Raw genomic sequence first — 11,719 nt, 5'->3', positions numbered from 1 at the left:
TTTTGTAAAATTGTCTTCATTAAAGTTGTTCCTTATTTTATCTAGTTACATTTCCTTTTTTGAATCACTCCATTTGGAGTTTTGTAGCTCAAGTTATGGCCTAAAAACTATAACTAGCCGAATTGGACAGAATCCAAAATTCTGGGCAAAACTGGTTCTGCCATATTTGGTAACCTAAGTTTGGTTGGCAATTTGACTAGGTTATGGTCAGAATTTGGATTTGTTTTCTTCATGAAAGTTGTAGGTCTGTGTCTCAGCTTTCAGCTTGTAAAATTTCAGGTCAATCGGACTTTTCTACACTGAGTTATGACCAAATGAATTGACACTGTTCATTTGGTCATTTTGCTCAGGCAGAATGCAGGTCACCCGGATTAGGGCAATTTTTAGGTCAACTTAGTTTGGTTTTCTGGGCAAGGTATCTATACCAAAGTTGTGCCATTATGTGTCTAGTTTCATGTCTAATTGGCCTTGCACCAATTGAACCTACACAACCCAAGTTATAGCTGCCCAAACAGGCTGGACTCACATCCAAACTTGCAGGTTGCACAAGGCAGCTCAGCCAAACTCAAATCCCAAGCTACAACTCACTTCAATTATTCATCATACACAGCTAAATGGTCACTCATTGACCATTTAAACTTTCAATCACTAACACATGAACAAGATCTAAGTTTTTGTGTCCAAACCCTAGCTCAAATTCAAGGTTCACACAACACATGTCAATTAGGCATACTAATCCATTTTAAATTTATGTCTACACATAAACACTATTTCTAAGCCATTTTAAATCCATCAAAACCATCAACTACCACTTCCATAAAGCTGGTCAAAATTCCATTCTCAATTTCACACATGATTTATCTCAATTTCTTAATTATTTTTTCTTATTCGAACTAAATTTTAAGAAATAAACAAGATTAAGTAATTAACATGCACTAACCTCTTTGGTCTCTTTATTGGCTTGTATAAACCTTGGAATTTCTTCATTTTATAATAATCAAAACCTTGCTCTTGATGTGGGGGTTAATTTTTGTGAAGGGTATTTAGGATTTTGGGGTGAGATTTGGTGAGTTATAAAGCTTTGGTAAGCTTTCAATTGTGGAATGGGTATGGAGGAGAGGGAGATGGCTGATTTTGGGTGGGTGTGGCTGATGACCATTTTTGGTTTATTCTTATCTCTTTTCATTTGTTTTAAGTGAGCTTAGTTAATTGTAATTGGTGGTAAATATTTAATGACATCATGGTGATGTTATAATTAGCCTTTTATCTCATTTTCTCTTATTTTCTTCTCTATTCATTTTTAATTTAATTTTTAGCAATATTTATTCACAATTTGTGTCATAATAATTATTTACTTAACTGGTCAAGTCGGCCAAAAATCACCTCTAAAGGTAAAATGACCAAAATGCCCTCTGTTTGTCTTGACAGACCAAAATTGTCTGTACCGATTGAAAAATTTTTCTAAGCATTTTTTTGGCATTCTAATGCCATAGGAACCTCAATGACCCTTCTCTGGAGTCCTAAAAATTATTTTATGAATTTTCCCTCAGTCTAGGGCTCCTAGTTGTGAGAACCGTAACTTCCCACTAGGTTACCCATCGCTAGGGCACCAGCTCATTTAACTTAGTTGTATTTTATTTCTAAAATTTTTCCTAAATTTTTCTTATTAATATATGAGTTAATTATGATTCCTCACTTTAGTTTAAATATTTTTTCGCATGTTCTAGCTGTCCGGACCAACACTGGTCACTGAAATAGTAGAATGTACGGAATTGCTACAGTGAGGGTGTTACAACTCTTCCTTTCTAATTTAAAATTTGTCCTCGAAATTTACCTGATGTAAACAGTTGAGGGAACTGTTGCCTCATCATCTCTTCACTTTCCCAAGTTGCCTCCTCAGTGTTGTGGTGCCTCCAAAGCACTTTCACTGGTGGAATATGCTTATTCCTCAACTCTTTCACTTCCCGAGCCAGGATCTATATGGGTTCTTCTTCATATGTCAAATCCAGTTGTACTTCAATTTCTTCCATGGAGAAGACATGTGAAGGATCTGAGCGGTATCTTCCTAGCATAAACACATGGAACACATAATGGATCTTGTCCAGCTCTGATGGTAAAGCTAGCTTGTAGGCCACTGGACCCACACGTTCAATGACTTCATATGGACCAATGAACTTAGAGCTTAGCTTACCTTTTTTTTCCAAAACCTCAGTACCTTCTTCCACGGCGACACCTTGAGGAACACTTTGTCGCCAACCGCATATTCTTTTTTTTTTTTTCTCTTCAAGTCAGCATAGGATTTCTGTCTGTCTAAGGCAACCTTCAGATTGGCTTTGATTAGTTTTACCTTCTCCTCAGTCTGTTTCACCAGGTCTAGCCCTACCAGTTTATCTTCACCCAATTCAGTCTAGCACACTGAAGTTCTACATTTGCTGCCATACAATGCTTCATACGGGGCCATTTGGATGCTAGCTTGATAGCTATTGTTATATGTAAATTCTGCCAGTGGGAGGTATCTATCCCAACTTCCCTCAAATTCAATGACACAACTCCTCAGCATATCTTTAAGAACCTGACATATATTTCATGTTATTATTATCATTTCATTTCAATATTTGTATTAGTTTAATTGGTTTCAATTGTTTACCTGGATTACTCTTTCTGATTGCCCATCCGTCTGAGGATGGAAATCTGTGCTGAAATGGAGTTGTGTACCCAAGGAATCCTGCAACTTCTTCCAAAATCTCGTTGTAAACCTTGGGTCTCGATCATATATGATGGAAAGTGGAATTCCATAGAGTCTAACTATCTCACTCATATACAATTCTGCTAGCTTCTCCAGTGAGTAGTGAGTCCTAACTGGCAGAAAGTGTGCTGATTTTGTCAGTCTATCTACTTTCACCCATACACTATCATGCTTCTTCTAAGTGAGAGGTAGACCACTTACAAAATCCATGGTGACCCAATCCCATTTCCATTCAGGTATGCGTATAGGCTGTAGCAAACCCGATGGAACATAATGTTCTGCCTTGACTTGCTGACATGTCAAGCATTTAGTCACATAGTTAGCTATGTCCTTCTTTATACCAGGCCACTAATACTGAAGCTTCAAATCATGATAAATTTTTGTACTTCCTGGGTCCATAGCATAAACACTGGTGTGTGCCTCTTTCAGAATACTGGCATTCAATTCCCCATCATTTGGTACACATACTCGTCCTTTGTAGTACAGACACCCATCTGCTTTTATCTCATAGTCAGTTGCTTTCCCTTCTTAGATTTTGCTCATAATAGTCTTTAACTTTTCATCTACCTTTTGCCCATCTAAAATCTGTTGTAGCAGGTTTGGCCTCACTTGCAACTCAGCCAAAATAGCTCTATCTCAAGCCAAGGATAGACAGCCATTCAATGATCTCAAAGCTGTGATGGATTTTCTGCTCAAAGCATTTGCAACTACATTTGCCTTCCCAGGATGGTAGTCAATCACACAATCATAGTTCTTCAAGAACTCAATCCATCGCCTCTGTCTAAGGTTGAGCTCCTTCTGGGTTGGCAAGTATTTTAGGCTTTTGTGGTCTGTGTAAATGTAACACTTTTCACCATACAAGTAATGCCTTCATATCTTCAGTGCGAAGACAATTACTGTAAGTTCAAGATCATGGGTAGGGTAATTCTGTTCATATGGCCTTAGCTTCTTGAAAGCATAAGCGACCACCTTCTCCTCTTGCATCAATACACACCCTAACCAATTATGCGAGGAATCACTGTAGACCACAAAGTCCTTTCCTGGCATTGGCTATGTTAACACTGGTGCCTCTGTTAACATAGCCTTTAACTTCTCAAAACTGGCCTGACACTTGTCATTCCAGTCAAATATGAGATTCTTGTGTAGCAACTTGGTCATTGGAGTAGCTATTAAAGAAAATCCCTTCACAAATCTTCTGTAATACCCAGCTAGCCCCAAGTAACTTCTGACCTCAGTTGTATTTCTAGGAGGCTTCCATTCCATCACTACTTCTATTTTCTTGGGATCCACTCTAATCCCATCAGCTGACACTATGTGTCCAAGGAATGCAATCTCATTCAACCAAAAGTCACACTTGGACAACTTAGCATACAGCTTCTTTTCTCTCAAGGTTTGTAGAACAATCCTCAAATGCTCATCATGTTCTTCATTGGTCTTGGAATACACCAAAATATCATCAATAAAGACCACTACGAACTGATCTTGGTATGGATGGAAGATATAGTTCATAAGGTCCATGAATGATGCTGGTGCATTTGTTAGGCCAAAGGGCATCACTAAAAACTCATAATGCCCATACCGGGTCCTGAATGCAGTCTTTGGCACATCTGCATCCTTCACCCTCAACTGATGATACCCTGATCTGAGATCAATTTTGGAAAATACTCCTGCTCCCTTCAACTGATCAAACAGATCATCAATTCTAGGCAACGGATATTTGTTCTTCACTGTCACTTTATTCAACTGCCGGTAATCGATGCACAACCTCAAAGTCCCATCCTTCTTTTTCACAAATAGCACTGGAGCTCCCCATAGTGACACACTGGGACGTATGAACCCCTTATCCAGCAACTCTTGTAACTGGATTTTCAGTTCCTTCAATTCTGTGGGTGCCATCCTATAAGGAGCAATAGAGATTGGTGCTGTACCCGGCAGTATTTCAATAGCAAATTCGACTTCCCTTGCTGGTGGCAATCCAGGCAATTCTTCAGGGAACATATATGGGAAGTCTCTTACTGTGGGTATGTCACACAGATTTGGCTTAGCCTGCCTAGTATCAACCACATGCGCTAGGTAGGCTTCACAGCCTTTTCTCATTTGTTTTCTTGCAACTATGGCTGAGATGATATTGGACAAGAAATCTGTCCTTTCTCCCATAACTGTGATCTCATTACCCTCAGGAGTTTTCAAAGAAATTCTCTTCAATTTACAATCAACCATTGCCTGATGACGTGACAATCGGTCCATTCCCAAAATCACATCAAACTCATGGAAAGGCAAACTTATCAGGTCTGCCAAGAATTCATACCCCTGAATCCTTAATGGGCAACCCTTGCACACTTTGTTCACCACTACACTGTGGCCCAATGGATTAGTGACTAGGATGTCTTGGTCACTCTCCCCTACTAGTATCCCCCTTTCTACGGGTAGGTTGATGCAGATATATGAATGAGTGGATCCAGGATCCACCAATGCATGCACAGATGTATTATAAAGGAAGAACATACCCCTGATAACGTCCGGGGCATCTTGCTCCTCCTGAGCTCTAATGGCATAGGCTCTGGCAGGTGGTCTGCCCTCAGGCCTCTCTGTTAGCTCAGATGCAAGTCTCTGTGATGGTCCCATTGCCTCAGATTTGCCAGATTTCCTACCCCTTTGTGGTGCAGGAGCAGGTTTGTCTGCTTGTGTTGGAGCAGTTGTAGCAGTTCTGCGTGGATAGTTCCACAACTAATGCTCTATCGACCCACACCTTAAGCAGGCACCAGTCACTCTCTAACACTCCCCTTATGCCATTTTAAGCAATGCGGACATGCAGAAGATGCTGGGGCTGGTCCCCTGAACCCCATCCTTGAAGAGTTTCCCACTGATGGTGTGGACTGACCTCTCCTAGGGGTGAAATTTGGCCTGGGCCCTTGAGATTGACCCTGACCTTGAGGTTGACCTGAACTCTGTGCAGGTGGACCTTTGAACTTCTTCCCAGGTGTAGGAGATGAACTAGACTGACTCGGGCCCCTCTTCTGCTGTCTCTCCCTTCTAGTCTGCTCACTTATTCTAACTTTCTCAACTTTTAATGCAGCTTCCACTAACTTGGTGAAGTCTATGATTCCCAAGGCAGTAATCATGATCTTTATATTGTCATTTAATCCCTCTTCAAATCTCTTACACCTTTTGGCTTTATTAGAGACTATCTCCCTTCCATAGTAGCTCAGTCTAACAAATTCCTTTTTATACTCGACCACTGTCAGCTGTCTCTGCCTCAGGTTAATGAACTCTCTTCTTCTCTCTTCCAAGTATACAATACCTGCATATTTCTTCTTGAATTCTGAGAGGAAGAAGTCCTAAGTTATTACTTCTGGTTGAACTTCACTAGACACTGTATCGCACCATTGGTAGGCATCATCTTGCAACAAAGATACAACAGCTTCTAGATTTTATTCTGGAGTACAGTGGAATTGTTTTAAAACTCTGCCTGTTTTGTTCAACAAGTTTTCGACTGCAACAGAATCATCTTCTCTCTTGCCGAAGAAATTCACTGCTCCAAATTTTCTCAATCTTTCTAGGTGGGATTTCTGCTGTGGAGGTGGTGGTGGTGGTGGCATTACCCTAGCCATTTGTCTGAAGAATTCAGCCATTTGCTGGAACAGGGCCTGTGAAGGCTGAGCAGGCTCTGCTAGAGCTGGCTGAGCAGGTTCTCCCCTACCCCTAGTCTCAGCTGCTGTAGGTGGAGCATAACTCTCCACTTCCTCCTCAACTGCCCTCTGAGATGTGGGGTCCATATCCTAATCAAAATAACAAAGACAAATAGATCTGTATTAGTGTCACATCGACTCTTAGAAATGCAATGCATGGTATGGACTCTATCTAGGCCCATAAACGCCTAAATCGTGCTCTGATACCACTAAATGTGACACCCCTTACTCGTCTACAATGTAGCTGAGCAAGATATGCCACACAATGTACCGGAACACCATTTTTTTTTAATCATTTTAATTATTTTTATCCTTCATTATTTATTTCTTTCGTAGTTATGAAATACAATTTGTGAAGTATAATTCATTTAAATTATTTATGAAGAACATAAATTTATTTGAAGTTCCGCAAATTTTATAGAAAATTCGGTAGAGTACCTACTAAAAATGGAGAAAATAGTTATTCGGAACCTGAGAAAAACACTTCCAAAATTCTCAATCAATCCCAAACTCCATTTCATTATCAAAATCTCAATATTTTTCAACAATATTTCCATTTCTCAATCATTCATTTCTTATGATATTCATATACAAGTCATACATAAATATTCAATTTTTTTTCATTCATAAACACAATTCTCACTATTTACATTAATACCAAAATACATTACATGAATTTCAATTGCACATGAGAAAGTAAAAGTTAATTATAAAATATCAAAATAAAACCTAGTGTCCTACCAATGCACTGATGACGGTGAGGTGACACAGACACTATGCAGAGCTGTAGGATGTCTCACCCAGTCTATGGTCTACTGGGCTCTCGGTTGGTCTCTCCAGAACCTACGTGTGGCAAAAAGCAACGCGCTTAGCAATAATGCTTAGTGGTGCCAATAATAAAATGAAAAGAAATAACAAAAAATAAATATGCAGTGCAAGTTTTGATGTCTTATGCAGACAATTTTTCGATCATTATTGGAAATCTTAATTATTTTGTATTTGTTATATTCATAATTTCATTAAATTTATCCACTTTCATTTCTGGTTGCCCAAGTAACCTATACTGGATGACTGGACTGGATAAACTGGTAAACTAGCACTGGGCATTAAGTACTTCCAGCCATCACACCATCGGTCACATATGTATCTCCCGGTGTGCAATAGAATAGCTAATAAGCTATAATAACATTAGGCACAAGGCCAAGTATCAACATAATGACAGAGTGGCTAAAAGCCATGAAATCACAGAATAGTATAATGCCATGTGCAGTACTGCTAACTGAACCCTATTGGCATGCCAACCTATCCAAACCAATCTTGCTAGGTGTACTAGGGCATGTTACACTTTTAAATTTTTCAATTTTTGAAATTTAAGTTTAGGTATTACTATTTCATTAGTCAACTAAAATGTTGACTTTTGCATAGACAATAGGTACATTTGGTTCTAATACTCCCAACATACCACATTTTGCATTCTAAAATTGTTGGTATTGGTTGCCAATACCATTTCTAAGCTTAGTGTTAGTTATTCAAAATTTTCAGATTTTAAGCCTCATATTTACTGTTCCATTGGTCATTTGTACAGTAGGAATTTGGCAAAATTGTCTTTAAGAAAGTTGTTTCTTATTTTGTCTAGTTACATTTCCATTTTTGAATCACTCCATTTGGAGTTTTGCAGCTCAAGTTATAGCCTAAAAACCATAACTAGCCGGATTGGACTGAATCCAAAATTCTGGGCAAAACTGGTTCTGCCAGATTTGGTAACCTAAGTTTGGTTGGCAATTTGACTAGGTTATGGTTAGAATTTGGATTTGTGTTCTTCATGAAAGTTTTAGGTCTATGTCTCAGCTTTCTACTGGTAAAATTTCAGGTCAATTGGACCTTTCTACACTGAGTTATGACCAAATGAATAAATACTATTTATTTGGTCATTTTGCCCAGGTAGAATGCAGGTCACCCAGATTCGGGCAATTTTTAGGTCAACTTAGTTTGGTTTTCTGGGCAAGGTTTCTATACCAACATTGTGCCATTATGCGTCTAGTTTCATGTACAATTGGCCTTGCACCAATTGAACCTACAAAGCCCAAGTTATAACTACCCAAACAGGCTGGACTCACATCCAGACCTGCAGGTCACACAAGGCAGCTCAGCCAAACTCAAATCCCAAGCTACAACTCACTTCAATTCTTCATCACACACAGCTAAATGGTCACTCATTGACCATTTAAACTTTCATTCACCAACACATGAACAAGATCTAAGCTTTTGTGTCCAAACCCTAGCTCCAATTCAAGGTTCACACAATACATATCAATTAGGCTTGCTAATCCATTTCAAATTTATATCTACACATCAACACCATTTCTAAGCCATTTTAAATCCATCAAAACCATCAACTACCACTCCCATAAAGCTGGTCAAAATTCCATTCTCAATTTCACACATGATTTATCTCAATTACTTAATTATTTATTCACATTCAAACTAAATTTTAAGAAATAAACAAGATTAAGTAATTAACATGCACTAACCTCTTTGGTCTCTTTATTGGCTTGTATAAACCTTGGAATTTCTTCACTTTATGATAATCAAAACCTTACTTTTGGTGTGGGGGTTAATATTTGTGAAGGGTGTTTAGGGTTTTGGGGTGAGATTTGGTGAGTTATGAAGCTTTGGTAAGCTTTCAATGGTGGAATGGGTACAGAGGAGAGGGAGACGGCTGATTTTGGGTTGGTGTGGCTAATAACCTTTTTTGGTTTATTCTTATCTCTTTTCATTTGTTTTAAGTGAGCTTAGTTAATTGTAATTGGTGGTAAATGTTTAATGGCATCATGATAATGTCATAATTAGCCTTTTATCTCATTTTCTCTTATTTTCTTCTCTACTCATTTTCAATTTAATTTTTAGTAATATTTATTTAAATTTTGTATCATAATAATTATTTACTTAACCAGAGAAGTCGGCTAAAAATCACCTCTAAAGGCAAAATGACCAAAATGCCCTCTGTTTGGCTTAACAGACCAAAATTGTTTGTACCGAATGAAAAATTTTTCTAAGCATTTTCTTGGCATTCTAATGCCATAGGAACCTCAATGACCCTTCTCTGGAGTCCAAAAATTATTTTATGAATTTTCTCTCGGGTCTAGGGCTCCTAGTTACAAGAGCCGTAACTTCCCACTAGGTTACCCATCGCTAGGGCACCGACTCATTTAACTTAGTTGTATTTTATTTCTAAAATTTTTTCTAAATTTTTCTTATCAATATTTGAGTTACTTATGGTTTCTCACTTTAGTTTAAATATTTTTCCGGACGTTCCAACTGTCCAGACCGACGCTGGTCACTGGAACAGTAGAATGTACGGAATTGCTACAGTGAGGGTGTTACAGGTAAGAGGACCTAAAAGTAAGTTATAGTATTATTGAAGTATAGCGAATTTATTAGAGATGGTAAGAGGTGCTAAATCATGACTCGATAGTCGAGTTAAGGAAGAAGATAAGATTAAGGAATAAAATAATTAAAGTTAAGTTGTGGAATAAAAAAAAAAAAAGGAAACAAATAGAATAGTAAGAAATGAGAAAAACACTAGATGAGGAATTGCCACCAGGGCAAACAACCTACTTAAGACGTGTAACGATATCCCGAACTATTTTATTAAGAAAGAAATAAGTTAAGCAAAAGCAAACAAGATAGTATAAAATGGCACATAGGCCTTAGTCATAAATGGAGATGGTAAGATAATGGTTATGGACTTATGGCCAATAAAGAGATAAGTAGTTCATATATAACCAACAGGATCATTTAAAAAAAAAAAAAGACTACAACGGAAAATAATTGCTAAAACAACAGCAAGAAAAGACTAAAATATTCCAAACTAAACTGAAGGTTGCATCAAATGATTAAGAGATTTGATAAGAAAAGAGTAAAACTAAGTTCTCACCCACAGGATCATACGAGGTCCTAGAAAAAGTAGATCCACTAGCACACAAATTTGTTTACCTCTAAAATTGAAATGAATTTGAATCTAACTTATGATAAAAGCTCATAAGAAATTTGGCACACGAGGTAAGCAATCGATGAGTAAATAGTATTGGTTAAAGTGTTGTGCAACCATCATTCAGGTCAGGAAGCTACTTGGGAGCGTGCAGAGGACATGAGGAGACAACACCCACAGCTGTTCAGAGGCTGATATCAGGTAAAATTTCAAGACGAAATTTATTTTAAGGGGAGGGGGGGGGGGGGGAGAGAATTGTAACACCCTTATTTGCATAACCTGGTAAATTATACTATTCCGGTGACTGGCATCGGTCTGAAAAATTAAGAGGATTGGAACCACATTTAAGACAACTAGATAAGCCCTGAACGCAAATAATTAGTAATTGCTAAATAGTTAAGTATAAAGAAGAAAAAAAAAGCATAAGAAGTTAAATGAGTCGGGAGTCACAGCAAAGGGTGACCTTCTCGGGAAGTGACTGCGAGGTCAGTCTTAACTCAAATTTTGAGTCGAACACAATGGAAAAGAGAAAATCACGAAAAGGAGTTGTTAAGCAGGTCAAATAATTAGATCAGGGATCCGGAAGAAATACTGAATAACTTGCAAATCGGATTGAACCGGCGAGGGGCGATTTGGTCAATTCACCCCTAAAGCTGACTCCTGACCTAACTGTTAAATAAAATTGGAGAAAAGAAAATTTCGGGGTCAAGAATTAAATTAAAGAACTAATAAAAAATTAATACAAAAGAAAAAGAAAAAGTAAAAAGTTTATTATATCATGCTTACATCATTGGATGACATCATTGTAATGTCAAAACTAATTTTTGATTTTTTTCCTACATAATTAACCAAGTCAATTCTTATTTAAATAAAACATAAAATAGAAAAATTAAACCATTCTTCTTCTTCTTTTTTCAAGTGTGCTGCCCCACCTTCTTCTCTCTCTCTCCATTGTAGCACCCCACGAAAGCTTCAGTTTAAGCAAGATTCCCACCACTTAATCCTACTTTGACTCCAAACTTGTAACACCCCTATGTTCGATAGTGCGTTCTACTGTTCTAGTGACCAGTGTTATCCGGACAACTAGGATGCCTAGGACTACACTTAGATATGAGTGAGGAGATATAAAATAATGAAATAAAAGAAAATAAAATACAAGAAAAACAAAAGAAAAATAATACAATGAAATGTAACCAAGTTGAATGAGCCGAGAACCCTAGTGATGGGTGACCACATCGGGAAGTTGCGGCGTGGATCGTTGACTAGCCCTAGACCGCGGGAACCCTGGAAAAT

Source organism: Hevea brasiliensis, chromosome 7 (genome assembly GCF_030052815.1).
Source record: "Hevea brasiliensis isolate MT/VB/25A 57/8 chromosome 7, ASM3005281v1, whole genome shotgun sequence".
Lineage (NCBI taxonomy): Eukaryota > Viridiplantae > Streptophyta > Magnoliopsida > Malpighiales > Euphorbiaceae > Hevea > Hevea brasiliensis.
This window is presented reverse-complemented; position numbering follows the sequence as displayed.